At 49.9% G+C, this 15,773-nt stretch overlaps 1 long non-coding RNA gene across 1 annotated transcript; it reads right to left on the reverse strand.

Annotated features, from left to right (window-relative positions):
• Positions 1-655: 655 nt before the first annotated feature.
• Positions 656-8,305, reverse strand: LOC144106914 (uncharacterized). The gene is made up of 3 exons (XR_013309159.1): positions 8,022-8,305; positions 7,176-7,269; positions 656-5,915 (listed from the first exon to the last, which is right to left on the reverse strand). It is a non-coding gene; the product is annotated as an uncharacterized LOC144106914 (long non-coding RNA).
• Between the last annotated feature and the right edge of the window lie 7,468 nt (positions 8,306-15,773).

Consider the following 15,773-nt stretch of genomic DNA (forward strand, 5'->3'; position numbering starts at 1 on the left):
TTTTTTTGAAGGAGTAGACCGCCGTTGACGCTTGCTCTTTGATGGACCAGCTTCGATTTCGTCGTCTTCAAAGCTCAAATCCGACGGCGCTAGCTCAGGGACAAAGTCGTCCTCGCTGCTTTGGGCCTCGTCTTCACTAGTCTCAGACTCGTCAGGCAAACTGAAGTAGAGCGCCAGCGCTTCATCCCGCGTAAGCGAGCCCCCTGCGAATTCGTAAACGAAACGAAACTTAGAATTATCAACATCGACAGCTTACTTTGTTAGTCGTAGCATACTTTCAGCATACTGTGTGCAAAAATTATGCCCCCTGGAGCGCACCCTTCACGTTCTCTTAGTGTTTTCGATCGCGTCAATCCGGCTCTGGCGCTCATAGAGACCTCTTTTTCGGGCACTCTGCGATTCTGACTACCTAATAAATCGTTTAGGGCATGCACCAAGTATTTCCCTTGAAGGACAGAAAAGGAAAAACTTACCATTCATCTCGAAATCTTTTTGGGCGCGAACAAGCGGGAGCAATTTTTACCGGCACGAATCTTCACAAAGGAAAAAGTTCAGCTGTGAATGCTGGTGGTGCCATCTACAGGAAATCCTAAAACTTAGTCGCACAAGCGTTGTCAAAGACTCGAGATAGATGGCGCGACAAGACTGTTGCCCATAGGGAGCCTACATACATGCCGCCTGCCGCCTGGCTTAGGGTGGTGACATCTCTCCCAGTGTTGCCGAAAACGGCCGCTAAACATGACGGGCAGCCATGTTGTTCCCCTTGAAGAGAGCATCCCCGGCTTTCAGTGGCGTGGTCGCTGGGGCGATCTACAACATTAGTTTATATTCTAGTTTATCGGCGTTTCTTTCGAAGTTAGTACCAACAGATGACGCCGTTCCGACGACATAGAGCAGTTCTCAGCGACGGTGCATTACACTCCGAACGGGTCTCTCCTCTGCGCGCGTCATCGCGCCAAAAGGCAGCGCTTATCAATTACGTAAAAAGGGTTCCTCCTCACGATGAGCACTAACCGAGCTTAGGTGTTGGGCGTTCAGAATTTAATGTTATGACGGTAATCAAAAGATTACGCAGGCCCACTTTTTAATGCTTATCAATTACTTGGTTCATGCGCGGCCTGTACAGAATGTGGCCGTAGTGGCTGTGTAGCTTATGTCGGGCATAATCGCCGCAAGTGTTCTATCGTTGGATAGCTTATGTCGAGTATAATTGCACCGGACTAATTGTAGGTCTCAATTAATTACCGGTAATTAGTTAATTGTAATGTAATTGAAATTTACGCTACATCACTAAGTCGCTGGATAGCTTATGTTGAGTACAATTGCACTGAACTAATCTTGTCTTACCGACCATTAATTAGATAACCGTGATTAAAAATCAATCGTTATGCTCCATCATCAAGCTATATATCGTTGGATAGCTTATGTCGAGTATAATTCCACCGGAGTAATCGCAGGTCTTAATTACCATTAATTATTTATTTGATTTAAAATTGAACCTAATGCTATAGCATCGTCATATATCGTTGAAAGGTCTCGATGAGTAGAATCGAAAATGTAACGGTAAACCGAGCTAACGCTGGTCTATGTAGGTTCAAAATAAAACCACGCAACAGAAGCAAAACAGTAGCACCTAATGCTTATGCATTCACAGCACGGGAAGAGACTTAAGTGCCCCAGTAGTTCTATTACCGACATCACAATGGCATTTGCGTGTGCAATGTACCATTAGTTTGTGCATTTTGCTCTTCTGTGAGCAATTACACATGCTCTACGCAATGAGCTATGCAACCCCATACTAGCACACTGTAGCTTCAGCAAAAGGTATAAACATACTTAAAAAAATTTAGGGAATCTTGAGGCTGATGTTAACAAATTAAGATCGAGTGTTGTAAGCGTCTTAGTTTTGTACAGATTGCCATTGAGTTAACATTAAAACAGTGCTTCATTTCACATTGCCTACCATTTTTCCACGTGTGCTGAGAAACTAACTTACACAGGGTGTTCAGTAGGAGGCTCAAATGTTCAGAGTGTAACATGAGACTTGCTGGAATGGAATCAGAGAAAGAGGAGCAATACAAACAATGGGACAAGTGAGAAAACCTAAAATCAAGAAACCAAATGACATTTTCAGACGCCTTCGTGTAAACATTCAAGAAGCTTCTTTTATTGCCGACACACTTCTGGCAACTGTCAATTAAAGGGGAGGTGCTCATATTCTTTCTCAAGCAAACTGACAGAATATATAAGCATCCGCAGCCAGCTAAAGTGCATATGAAATTACATTCTTCCATTATCAGCATCTGTGAAACCAGTGAAATTTTTGTACACATATCAGTCACTCCTGTAAAACATATCTGGTGCGCACACTGATGGTGTAATTGCAAACAGGCTTATTATTTTTAAACATTGACCGAAGTAAAGCAGCTTCGTTGCTCAATGAACACTTCTACATAAAACAAAATATACTGATAGCCGTGAACAAATTGCATGAGTGCAGTACAGAGGACACAATAAATGGGCTAAATTAGCAGGACTAGTAATGCAAACAACTCAAATGATAATGAGAAACACCACGGCAACTCTGTGGGAGCGTATGTTTTACAGCCCCTAAATAATGCAAGGCATGGTAGTGATGCTCCAGCCACAAAAATAAGACTGTTACGCACTTCACAAAAGACTTGAAACAGTGGTTTACACATTTGCATCTAGTTCCAACACTTGCTCCTAAAAACTTCACCTTTGATGAACACACTAGTGGCACGCACTGTAAATCAGTTTGCTATTTCCAAATGCTGACTGAAGCAAAGCAGCTTCATTGGTTAGTGCACACAATCTGCAAGCAACAGCTTGCTACAGAGAGGTGACATAAAAATATGCTGAAAGACGTGAACAATTTACAGGCGAGCAAAGTACACACGACATACACAGTGAAAGTGTCAGAGTGCTATATTCGGGTACAACCCAAGGAAGTAGTGGCAGATGCCCCCCGACCGTTTCCCTCCAGCCAATAGCAGTGACCGATTTTCATGACAACGCGGTCAATCCGATTAAGCCACGGTTAACTGCCGTTCATCTGCCACTCCCAGCGATGCAACTTCCCAGCATTAAACATGGTGTCATGAAAATCGGTTGGCGCCATTGGCTGGATAGAATTCTTTAAGGACATCTCCCCTATTTTCTTGAGTTGTGTCAAACTATAGAAAAACAACGAAAGCAAGGCCAAATCATTAACTAGCTGACTGCAAGCATCTAAGCATATGATGTTACCATCCTTCTCAGAGTTCAGACCAGGTTTGTTGCGGCACATGTTTTGCTAGACATTCCATCCACCCTCTGTGCATGCTGCTGTCGTAGATGGATCCTCAGTCTTGTCCTCACATATTTTGTCAGGAGGACCTTCCCTGCCTGAGCATGATGTGTTTCACAGCAACCTAAGTTCAACTTGACAGCCTTGCACAGGGCATTCAGAATGCTAGCAAATGGGGTTTTGAGCACCATGATTTCCTTCATATCTGCAAAAGTCTTAAACTGCTCCTCACATTCTATAAGGACATTAATCACTGCTTGCGTTGGATAAATGAGGTTCTCAGAATTTTCCACGTACTCTTTAAGCTTAATAAGATTGCTATACTGATTTGTAGCATCTCCAACAAGGGCATTTTTGCAGTCACTACAGTTACCAATGGACTTCATGACAGACTTGACCAGGAATCCTCCTAGATAAGCAAGAATGTCACATTCTGCTTCTGTGAGAGCACACACAAACAGGTTTTCTAGCTCTTCAGGCTCTTGGTTTTGTCCTTCATGTCTCTGGATAGTTGGGTCAAGGAGGTCAGCTAGATGCAAGCTGTCATCAACCTCGTAGCTAGAATTTGTAGGTGTGTGCATGAACTGTCCAACACAAATCAGCTTCAGTGCACACTTAACGTCGTATGCACTAGGGACCGGCTTCTTGAGTCTCAACACAGAGAATATGTTTTCGAGACAATCTTGTACGAGCCGGCCAAGAAGCACATACTTGTAGCTTTGGTTGTCCAAGAGGTCTTGCGACAGGCTGAGAGCAACAGTGGTCGATGCCAGAAGGCCAGCTTGTGAAGGCTTCCAATGTGCCGTTGCTCCCATTTTCATTTGACGGAAAGTGCTGCACGTCAGTTCCAAAAGCGCAGTGGCCTCTTTATGCTTTGAAGGATCTATATCGCTCAGAGCAACAACCGGATGTCTGGCCGACATAAGGGTGTACCACCTGCTCACGAGGTTAAAAAACCACGCTGTAGCCTCTGCTTCGGGGGGCAAAATTTTTTGTTGGATTAAATATCGGATAGCAGCAGGAGCCTCACGGAACAATTGCACAGCAATGTTCACTTTCATGGTAGTGAAATGTCCACTGCTGATGTGGATTTCCGACAGCCTATTTGCAATCTTCAGCTCACTTTGACAGTCGTACTTCAACACTGCTTCAACATGCTCCACCTTGACAGTGCCAGAAGGAAGACTTTGTTCCTTAACAGTTTCTTCACCCAGAGTGAATTCTCCCACTCGGAGTAGTTGGGCACGGATGTTCTTCAAGACGTGGGCGGGGTCAGCCATAAAGAATAGTTGCCTGCCACGGAGGTGCGGGTGCGGAATACAGCAGACAGTCTGTGAGTTTCTGTGGTTGGACAAGCCAAGCAGGCGCCAAACTGCACGGTTGGCAGCTCCCATGTCACTTGTGACAACAAGCACTCTAAGCGAGATTTGAAAACAAAGCTCAATCAAGTGGAACACAATGTCCTTCAAAATAGAGCCATCTATCGACCTTCCAGTGAAGTGATAGGCGATAACCTGTTTCCATCTCGTGTTCACGCCACCAACCATGAACACAAGAGCATGGTTGGCAACATCTGTAGCGGACTCCGGCAATGTAGTGCTCCCAAAAAAGCAATCAAGCGAGCGATCGTGGTCAAATCCTTGGGAGATTTCCATCTCATCCATGAAGAGCACACAGTCTTTTTCTATGTCTTGCATTGTGGCTACTTTGGATTTCAGGACATTAAAAACTTCATGAAGAACTCCAGGCAAAAATTTAATATTTTGAAGCCTTCGTATTAATGTCCTATTGCATGGCAGTGGATATGATAATGATCTTAATAATTCATAGCCTGCTGTTCCACATGCGTGCTTTATTTGAAGGGCCTCTCGAATAGTCTTCTCAGACCACTTAAGGCCCTTCGTAGTTTTCACCGTCAAAGCCCTTCTCTGGTCGTGTTTGAGGAACGGTAATTGTTCCAAGGTTATCATTTTTTGTTGTGGCGACTGTGACTTCTTTACAAGACTGCGCAGTTTTCTCTTTGTTTGCTCGTGAAGCCTCTGTAGGTTTCTGTACTTTTGGGCCAAGTCCTTATTTCTCTTTCTCAGCTCAGCATTCTGTCTTTGAAGAGACAAGTCAGTTGAAGCCGTACTTGAACCAAGTGTGAATGCAGCTTGAGGTATTTCTTTACTTGATCGCTCATTACTATGCTGTGACCTTTCAGCGCTTAAGGATTCGGCCTCCATGGGTGAAGCTGCGGGCAGAGGAAGTCGACTTGCATCAGTGGAATCTTCCCCACTGGCTTTATCTGTTCTCAGAAAGGAATGGGCAACGCTGTCTGCATAGATAACAGTGTCGACAGCTTTGGGCGGCAGCAAGGTGGTTGTTAAAGGTAGATCATACCCTGGTACCTGAGCACATTGTAGTGGACTGACAGTGTCCTGGGAACTCATGCTGTCACTCACAGCCGAGTCTTGTGTTTGTTCGGCTGTTGATGCGAAGACAGGCTCTAGAGCAGCACTACCACATGGTTCATTTCCGGTGGGGTCAAGTACTGGGCTTTGCGTTGGCGTGGCCGGACGAAAGCAAGACCGCTTCTTCGGAGGCTTCCGGTGTTTCGGGATGGCTGAAATAAAAAATTCAGTCAATAGGGTAGCACTACACTCAAGAACTGCAGAAATTCTGCATTTACAGAAGAGCAACCTAGTACCTGCATAAAACTTCCAAATAAACTTCAGGAGTAGTAATATCAGTTGGGTTTTAAGATCCCAAAGCTGTACTGGGGGGCTTTAGATTTCTTACCGCCAGTGCATATTTAACAGCGTCGGAAAGCATGCTACAACTGGCAATGATTCAGTCGTGCAAAATTGTGCTCAACAGCAGGTTGTGTTAGCAGCTGAGGTACCATTGATGCAACTAGAATTACTAATCGTCCTGAATTTTGCCATTTTAGCTTCTGTGCCAGGTGACATAGAACAAATGAGACAGCACAGTATGCAGTCTGCTTTAGGATATTTGTTTGATTCTAGACGCCCCCTTTCTCGCAGGCGTCGGGTGAATTATAAAGAAAAAACGATGCTATACAAAGTATAAACACACTATAGGTGGCCTTGTGCTCTTTGAATACAAGGCTATATCTGTGTGTTACGTTTTGGATCTTAGTATCATATATATGTGTGCATTCAATGTGTAGAGAAGATAAACAGTAGTCCCTTAGGGAAGCAGTGGGTGTTCAAGAAAAGCAAATATAGTAGGGGTAGGCAGAGAGTTAGGTGGCAAAAGTTTTGTTTAGTGCCATACTTTATACCTTTATGGCTTACACGGAAGATTTCAATTGTCATTCATTCATTTTTTTTTCAATCTACAGTGAAAAATGAGCCAGAGGTAATGCAGAAGCCGTTAAAACACGGCTTAAGGTGATTTTATGTTTGAAGGTGCTGTTCGAATGCATGATCCTACAATAACGTGCAATATACATATTTTTTTATGCCCGCGATTTAGTTTTACAAGAAATGAATTGCATGGATCCCAACAAATTTCTAGCTAGGGATCTAGATGCTGATGCAAACATGCGCTGTAGGAATGCTTGGATATAAAAGCCATATCAATAGACCAAGAAGTTTGTGTGGATAATGTGGCCACAGATGGCACAGGAACCGGTTAAAGGGAAGTCAGTAGGATAGGCTTCGTCCTGCTATGGACCTTGAAATGCTGATGGTGATGAACCTTTCTTTGCAGCCTTCTAAAAGCAGATGAGCGCACATTTTTGAGCTTGCACAAAGCAACCACAGCACTACCGTATACGTGTAGACAAATTTCTTTGCAAACATTTCATATGAATGAGGCAGAGTTGTATTTAAGAGATGGATCAAAATTAGAAGCTTACCTCGATAAGTAAAAAGTGTGGGAACCGCATCTGGCCTTAGCTTCTTTAAGCCATCCTGTCTGTTTTGCTCGAAACTTGTTTCTTCAAAATGTGCCTGAAATGAATGGCAGCAAGTACTTCATAAGCATCAAGAAGTATATTCATACCTGCACATAACTGTGACAAATGCTGCAAACCGGAACATGACTAGCGTTACAACTACAGAGCTGTTTCTACCTGCTGTAATGTTTTCACATGCTGTCTTTTACCAGGCTATAGTGCCAAGCTAAAAAAACTGGATAAGGGCTTCCTAAAGGCTTCATATGCATGCCAGTAACCGGGCATATACAAAATGTGTTCTTTTAGTCTGATCTTGGGTTTCCAATCTTTTTCTACCGAATAGCGTCGTACAGCAGAACGGTGCCTAGATAACCAGACCTGACTGAAAATAAGTTCCTCCGACCACAGCGCTCACGAAACAGCGAACGCGTACAATGTCAGAGAGATGTAGAAATTTATTTTCACTACCTCAGTCATGTTCTCTGACATGACTCTTGGCGCATGTATTACAGCGCAAACAAGGAAGCGGGCGCCAATATATCGTGAGTGCACTCGCGTGAGAATTACAGTCAGCGAGGGCGAATGCGAACCGTTGCTTCTCGCCCTTGGTGCTCGAGACACGCCGCCAGCGCATCTAAAAACTAACGAGAAGATTGCACCCACGCCCGCAATGCGTAGCCTGTTATCAAACCCACGCCGCGCACGCCGTTCGAGGCGGCCGTGGTTTAATTATCGTAAACGTGAAGCACAGTACACCAAACATAACAAGCGAGCAGGTAACAAAAGAGAAAAAGGTACGGTACTCACAGAACATATGCGAGAAGCAGCAGTGGGTTCCCAGCAGTCTCGCTTTACTTGTGCCAGCCAACGTTTTCTTCGGTTGGAGTCAGCCGGGAAACGAAACATCCGTGTGCCCTTCCTGCAGTGGTTCGAGCACTGCGGAACGCAACACCCGGGCATTGCTGCTGCGTAAGCTTCCTGGCGCACTTAGTGCAACAACCGACAACATATGACTGTCCCACTCAACGATGAACGGCGATGAAGACGCAACTGCTGCAGCAGCTAATGCGCGCCTATGCACGGCGGGGAACAAGATGGCGCGGCGTCTTCCCGTAACCATGACAACACACGCGCTGGCAACATGGGTCTTAGCGGGAGGCGGCATGTGCTGTGTCAAAGGAAGTCACCACCCTAAGCCGGGAGGGGGCGCGACATGTAGGCTCCCTAGTTGCCCAGAAATTCACCCGCTGCCGCGTACGGAGGTTTTTCGTGAGAGTAAAAAGCGGGACCCATGTGTCCCGTTATCCCATAAAGGGTTAAGGCGTTGTTCCTAGATTGCCTGGCACGGCTCGGGGTGGTCGGTGGTGCTCTTGCCTTGCTGGATTGGGGCATTGCGCAGGCTTGATCACTAATGCCCTACCAGAGAGTCTGGGCCTGCAGTCATTCCCCATCAGGACCATCCGGAGAACAAGGGACCTGTCCAGCTGATCCGGCCTCTTCAGAGGACACCGAGCAGATGTAGCCCCTTTCGAGGCCTCTTCCTGGCGGCGGACGAGCTGTTGTGATCCTTGGGCTGGGACGACCTAATCAACGGCAGATGTGGCCGTGACGGACCCACACGCGGAGACTGGGAGGCGCCGTCGCTCGCGGACGACCATATGCCGGACCCTCCCTTTGTTGTCCTGATTGCCTCGTTCGGCCTTCCCGCGGGCCTGGAGTGCGGGATGACTTTGGGGACGCTTCCGGGCCAAACCCGCCTTCCCAGAATGGCTGCTAGCTGGGCGCACTGGCACAGGCTGTGACCGAGCAGCGGAAGGGGAGAGGAGGACCTGGGTGTCCCGGCTGCGAGGAGAATACCCGGCTCGCCGACAGAGAAACTCCGAGCAGAAGGGAGTGGAGTGGTGTGTGTTCTGACTCTCGAGTAGAGTGGCCGCTCCGCCGGTCGGTCTCCGACCAAGTTGTTACGCTACCATGACAATGTAAATACTGTACATAAAGTTCTCCCTTTTGGTCACCTTAAATCCGTCTCCGGACCGCTTCGTTCCTGTTCTGCCCGACAACACCTGCTGAGCGACGTCATGCTACCCGATCCACAACACCGTTAACAACTGCCGCGGAACGCCGTGCCGCAGAACCACTGTTTCTACAAAGGCACGTGCCACAGTTTCTGCTTTTTGGTCGGGCAGTGCTGTTATCTCAGCATACTTCGTTAGGTGGTCAACGCACACCAGTAGATATTTGTTTCCTGTTGTCGTAGTCGGAAGTGGGCCTAGGATATCCATGCCAACCCTCTCAAAAGGCGTCGAGACTTCCTCGAATTCCTGAAGGGGGGCCGGCCTGCGGTTTTTCGGAGTTTTTCTTTCCAGGCAAGAACGGCAGTTAGCGCAGTACTCTTTAACATCTGAACGCATGCCCTGCCAATAGTAGTAGCGCTCCAACCTCCTTTGCGTCTTCATTACTCCAAAATGGCCCGCGTATGGGGCATCGTGAAAAACCCTCAAGACGTGCGGCACCATTGACTTTGGTACCACCACTCTTTCCCACACCTGGCTAGCCTTCCTTCCTGACCGCGTAGGCCGGGTGCGCTTTCGTAGGGTTCCTTCGTTGTCAACAAAGTAACAATTGTCGGGATCCCGGGCGATCCCCCCAGAAATGGCATGAAATGTTTTCTCTAGCCCTTTGTCCTTTCGCTGCTCGGTGCGGAGATCGTTTGTATCTATGGCCGGACAAAACTCATTTACGGTGCGTACCAGGTTAGCTCGACTTAATGCGTCCGCGTTAGTGTGCACCTTGCCTGGCTTGTGTTCTATCTCGAAATCGTACTCCTGAAGTTGCAGATTCCAGCGCGCGAGGCGCGAGCTCGGATCCTTCACGTTTAGAAGCCACTTAAGGGGTTGGCAGTCGGTCACTAGCCTGAATCTGTGGCCATAGAGGTAGCACCGAAAGTGCCGCACGGCCCAAACCACTGCAAGACACTCCCGCTCAGTGGCACTGTACCGCTGCTCGACTGGACTGAATTGCCGGCTCGCGAACGCGATAGGGTGCTCCTTGCCGTCAAAATTTTGAGACAGCACTGCACCCGCTGCAAACTTCGAGGCGTCAGTCGCTACAATGAAAGGCTGGCTGAAGTTTGGATATCCTAGCAAGGGAGCGGTTATTAATTTTTCCTTTAGTTCTTCGAACGCCACCTCTGCCTCCTCCGACCATACGAACTCTATGTTTTTTGCTGTTAGTGCAGTCAGTGGCTTTGCGATTCGGGCGAAATCTCGCACATGCCTTCGGTAGTATCCGACTAAGCCAAGAAACTCGCGAACGCCTCGAACTCCAGTTGGTCTAGGGAAGTCCCGGACGCTACTTAACTTTCCCGCTTCAGGTTCTACGCCGTCTGTGGAAACGATATGTCCAAGGTATTTGACCTGCCGCTGTAGAAGTTGGCACTTTGAAGGTTTCAATTTTAAGCCAGCAGCTCGCAATCTGACCAGCACTTCCTCAATGGCCTCCAAGTGTTCGGCAAAGGTGCTGCTGTAAATTATTATATCGTCCATGTAGACGAAGCACCTCTTTCCCATGGAGCAAACCGGCCAAGATTACGTCCGCAGTTCTCTGCCAGACTGCAGGGCTGTTAACAAGTCCCATCGGCATGCGTCTCCACTGAAAGTGGCCAGACGGGGTGTTAAATGCGGTTTTGTCGACATCGTTTGGATCCATTTCGATCTGCCAGAACCCCGATGCGAGGTCGACAACTGTAAAATACTTGGCTGACCCAAGCTGCGCGAGGGTTTCCTGCACCTGTGGCAGCGGGTAGGGATCTATCCTTGTAATGGAATTCAATCGCCGGTAGTCTATTACCAGTCGAAATGAACCATCGGGTTTCTCAACTAGAAGTGCCGGTGCCCCCCACGGCGACTTGGAATGCTCAACAATGCCTTTGTCGATTAGCTCTTGGACCTGCCTATCCATTTCCTCTCTTTGTGAGTAAGGGAATTCTATAGGCCCGTTGGTACACTGGTGGCGAGTCGCCAGTCGTAATGCGGTGTTTAATCACTCCGCACTTTCCCAGGTCTAGCTTCGATGCAGCGAACACATCCGAGTAGCGCTGTAGGAGACCCTCAACTCTTCCTCGCTCTTTGCAGTCGATGTGAGAGAGGTCAAACTGCAGGTTCCCTTCTTTTCCTTTCCTTTCATTGACGAGGCCCGTAGTGCAAATCGGGGTACCCTGTTCATCTACCTCAGCCGTGGAGAATGTAGCTATGTTTTTGTTTTTCGGCAGGTGAAGCTCTTGTTGCGAGTAGTTACATAAGCGGACGGGAACCCTTTTCTTTGAGTCAACCGTGACCAAACAGCCCGCCACACTCATTCCTATTGCGAGCCCCTCTATAGGTTCAACGACTCCTATGTGTCCCTCATCAATCTGAGCTGACATCGCTCCCACACAGATTATCTCTGACCGAGGCGGCACCACTGTTTCTCTCGTTGTCCTAACACTAACGCCCGCGTGTGTTAGCGAGCCCTGTTTCGCGCTCTGTTCCCCATAGTCCACTCGTGCAACGTACTCGACCTCTCGATTTGCTAATGGGACCAAAGCCCCGCGACAGGAAAGGCAGTTCTGGCTTAATATGAGATCGATGCCATGCTGCCGTAACAGGTCCTGACCTACGAGGCCCGATATACCATCCGGCAACGACACAGCATCGGAACAAATGTAGCTGGGATGGTCAGAACTTTCGTTCCCGATTGTGAAGCGCAAAAGGTACAGTCCTCCCGTGCCGAGGTCAGCTCCTGTGATGCCCACGAATCTTACTTTCGGGGATTCTCGGGCCTCATGCACCTGCCTGTCTCCCTTCCTTGTCAGCAGATCAAAAAAACTTTTGCTTAAGGAGCGTTATCCGGGAGCCAGTGTCAACAAACAGACTGCAAGTGACCCCGTTTACCACAAATTTGGCAATCGGGCAGGATTCTCTAAAAACGCTTACAATAGCACAGCTATTACTGCTCTCCCCCCAACCGGCTCGGCTGCGGGGGACTCTACGCGTTTTTTGGCACAATATATCTTTGTTCCATCCCCGTGTTGGTCGGCGCGCGCTGCTGCCCATTTGGCGTACCAGATTCGCGGTTTAGCTCGGGACAGTATCTGGCAACGTGTCCGTACCCTCTGCAAGCATAACAGCGAACCTGCCTCCTTTCACGGTTCCGGAAATTGCCCCTGTTATTTAACTGTAGGCCTTCCGCGCGGAGCGCCTCCAGCCGGTCTAGCCTATCGGTCAACTGAGTAACATTCGCGTCGGCGCTTGCACTTTTTGGCTCTGTTACAAGCCGCACCTTCTCCTCACTGGAGACAAGCAGCTCATTACGCTCCTCGTCTACAGCTGCCTCTACCGCTCCTTCAAAAGTAGACGGGGCCTTGGACAGAACAAACCTGCGCACCGGATCCCTCAAGCCAGTGATGAACTGGGACGTCATCTGCTCCAGAAGTAGCTCTCTGGCGTGCTTTTGCTTCGAACTATCAGGCCCCGGTTCTCGCGCTAGGGTTTCGTTCCCAAGGAAGCGAAGGCGGGAGGCAAACGCGCGTGCGTCTTCCCCCGGCTTCTGCCGAGCGTCGAGGAACCGCCTGAGCTTTACGCTAGAAGGTTCCCTGTCAAAATATTTAAACGCTAGCTTTTTAAATTCAGCCAACGTGCCCGCCTTCCTGACTCCCTCATCTCTCCAGGCAAAATCATGTGCTGCCCCTGACATGCGACATTTCGCCATTCCCAGCTGTTGTGCATCTGTTAACCCGCACATTTTGCACACCTGCTCCAACATGTAAAAAATTCAACAATAGACGGCCCCTGACCGTCGCCAGTGAATCTCTCCACCATGTTTGCTAATGCAAGTACGCTTGCCCCAAAGGGCTGTGCACTCGAGTGGGCTTCTTCCATATTAGATCAAATATAGTCAGTGCCTCAAGCTCCTCTCGCCGGGGTGCAGTCCAGCTTTTGCCCAATGATTTAAGTGTGGACCCCACTTCTGACACCAATGTGATGAACCAGTTTCTTAAAATGGCCCTGGGTCCACACTGGGCATGAGGAGATTGATGCACAGACTCCAAAATGATTTTGAAGTGATTTAATTAAAGCATCTGGCTCGATGCCGCTTACGGGACCGAAGCTGGGCTCGTCGTCGCCGGGGCTGAGTCAGCGTGGTGTGGCACGGGCTCGATGAATGGCTGGTTGTCTGCAGCGGCCGGGCTGGGAGTTCCTCGTGGCTGTGCTGCCCTCGTTCTCGGCTGGTCGTTGGATGAGCTGCCAGGCGTGGAGGCGCGTTGGCGAAGGTCGAACGTTAGCGACGGCTAGACCCCGGGCTCAGGTCAATGCGCAGCCCCAGTCTTCTGCCTCGCTCCGTCTCCGGCCCTCTCGTCCACTCGCCCCGATCGCTCCCCCCTTCCTCCCGTCGGCTTCCGCTTTTAAAGCCTTTGCTTCTTTCTTCAGCCGTGGCCGCGCCTTTGTCCACTCCCCCGTGGCTCTCGAGGGGTGCATAATGACGGGGACACTCAAGCGTCGTTCGACAGGGCCGTCGACGGTTACCATATATGGTCATGTTTCTCCGCCACAACCAAATATGGTCATCTCTCCGCTGCGACCCGTCGCCAGGACGGCGCGGCAAACCGTCTCCAGGAAAAGTCACTGACCGGCTCGCCGTGGCACCGATGCATGTGCACGAATCGTCACAATAGTAATGTCTTCCGCATCAGTGTTAAGAGGAAAACATGCCACCTAATTAAATATCTACTGCTTTTTTACAAAAGGAGTATAGAAACCCCTAACTTTTGGGTACGTTTTCAATTTTTGCAATGATGTGTAAGGCATTATTATACATCGATTACCACGAAAACTGAGCTCACCTTCAATGCTGACGGCCTTACGTTATGCAATATAACTTTGCCCCTAAAACATATAAAAATTGATTAGTTCATATAAGTAATCATGTGACAGTGGGCTGCGCGTCTGCGGAGGGCCGCTATCTCCGGCGACATCTTCCCTATGTGGGACCCCGGAGGCACTCGAACAAGAGACTGTGTGGCGCCAAAAATCGTCGGGTGTGGGGGCAAGGGCCCATTATGGATCTGAAGGGTGACAGCCATCTTTATTCCCGCGCCAACAAGCATTCCCCGCGAGAGTGACTGCGGCGCCGTCCGGAGGAGAAATCCCCAAGCTGGCGGGAAAATGCGGGGGAAGACGGGGAATAATAATAATTGGTTTTTGGCGGAAAGGAAATGGCGCAGTATCTGTCTCATATATCGTTGGACACCTGAACCGCGCCGTAAGGGAAGGGAGGGAGTGAAAGAAGAAAGGAAGGAGAAGGTGCCGTAGTGGAGGGCTCCGGAATAATTTCGACCACCTGGGGATCTTTGACGTGCACTGACATCGCACAGCACACGGGCGCCTTAGCGTTTTTCCTCCATAAAAACGCAGCCGCCGCGGTCGGGTTCGAACCCGGGAACTCCGGATCAGTAGTCGAGCGCCCTAACCACTGAGCCACCGCGGCGGGGCAAGGGGAATGCCGCAGGTGGCGGCGCTGAGAGGAGTGCGAGGGAGACGCTCCTGCCTGGAAAGAAGGATCGCCCGGATAGACGGGTGGCGGCGCTGAGAGGAGTGCGAGGGAGACGCTCCTGCCTGGAAAGAAGGATCGCCCGGATAGACGGGTGGCGGCGCTGAGAGGAGTGCGAGGGAGACGCTCCTGCCTGGAAAGAAGGATCGCCCGGATAGACGGGTGGCGGCGCTGAGAGGAGTGCGAGGGAGACGCTCCTGCCTGGAAAGAAGGATCGCCCGGATAGACGGGTGGCGGCGCTGAGAGGAGTGCGAGGGAGACGCTCCTGCCTGGAAAGAAGGATCGCCCGGATGGACGGGTGGCGGCGCTGAGAGGAGTGCGAGGGAGACGCTCCTGCCTGGAAAGAAGGATCGCCCGGATAGACGGGTGGCGGCGCTGAGAGGAGTGCGAGGGAGACGCTCCTGCCTGGAAAGAAGGATCGCCCGGATGGACGGGTGGCGGCGCTGAGAGGAGTGCGAGGGAGACGCTCCTGCCTGGAAAGAAGGATCGCCCGGATAGACGGGTGGCGGCGCTGAGAGGAGTGCGAGGGAGACGCTCCTGCCTGGAAAGAAGGATCGCCCGGATAGACGGGTGGCGGCGCTGAGAGGAGTGCGAGGGAGACGCTCCTGCCTGGAAAGAAGGATCGCCCGGATGGACGGGGGAAAACGAGGAAAACTGGTCGGTGGGGTGACGAGCAAGGCCCGAGGCGACACCGCTGCGAGTCGCTCCTCCGGCGCCCAGGCCATCGGGGGGAGAAAGACGAGCCTGAGCGAACGAACAAGGCCCACTCCGCAGTCCCTCCGTTCCTGCCGACGAAGACTCCCGTGCAAACACAGCGACATGCCATGCCCTGCCGCACCCGACTACGTCGGGGAAGGCGGAGAATTGCGAAGTCAACGGCCCATTCGCACCTCCGAACAACTCTCCTTTATTAGTCCGCGATGGGTATATATAAAGATGTCAGCACCCCAGTCTTTGCATCATGTACTTGTT

This window comes from Amblyomma americanum, chromosome 1 (genome assembly GCF_052857255.1).
Source record: "Amblyomma americanum isolate KBUSLIRL-KWMA chromosome 1, ASM5285725v1, whole genome shotgun sequence".
NCBI classification, from domain to species: domain Eukaryota; kingdom Metazoa; phylum Arthropoda; class Arachnida; order Ixodida; family Ixodidae; genus Amblyomma; species Amblyomma americanum.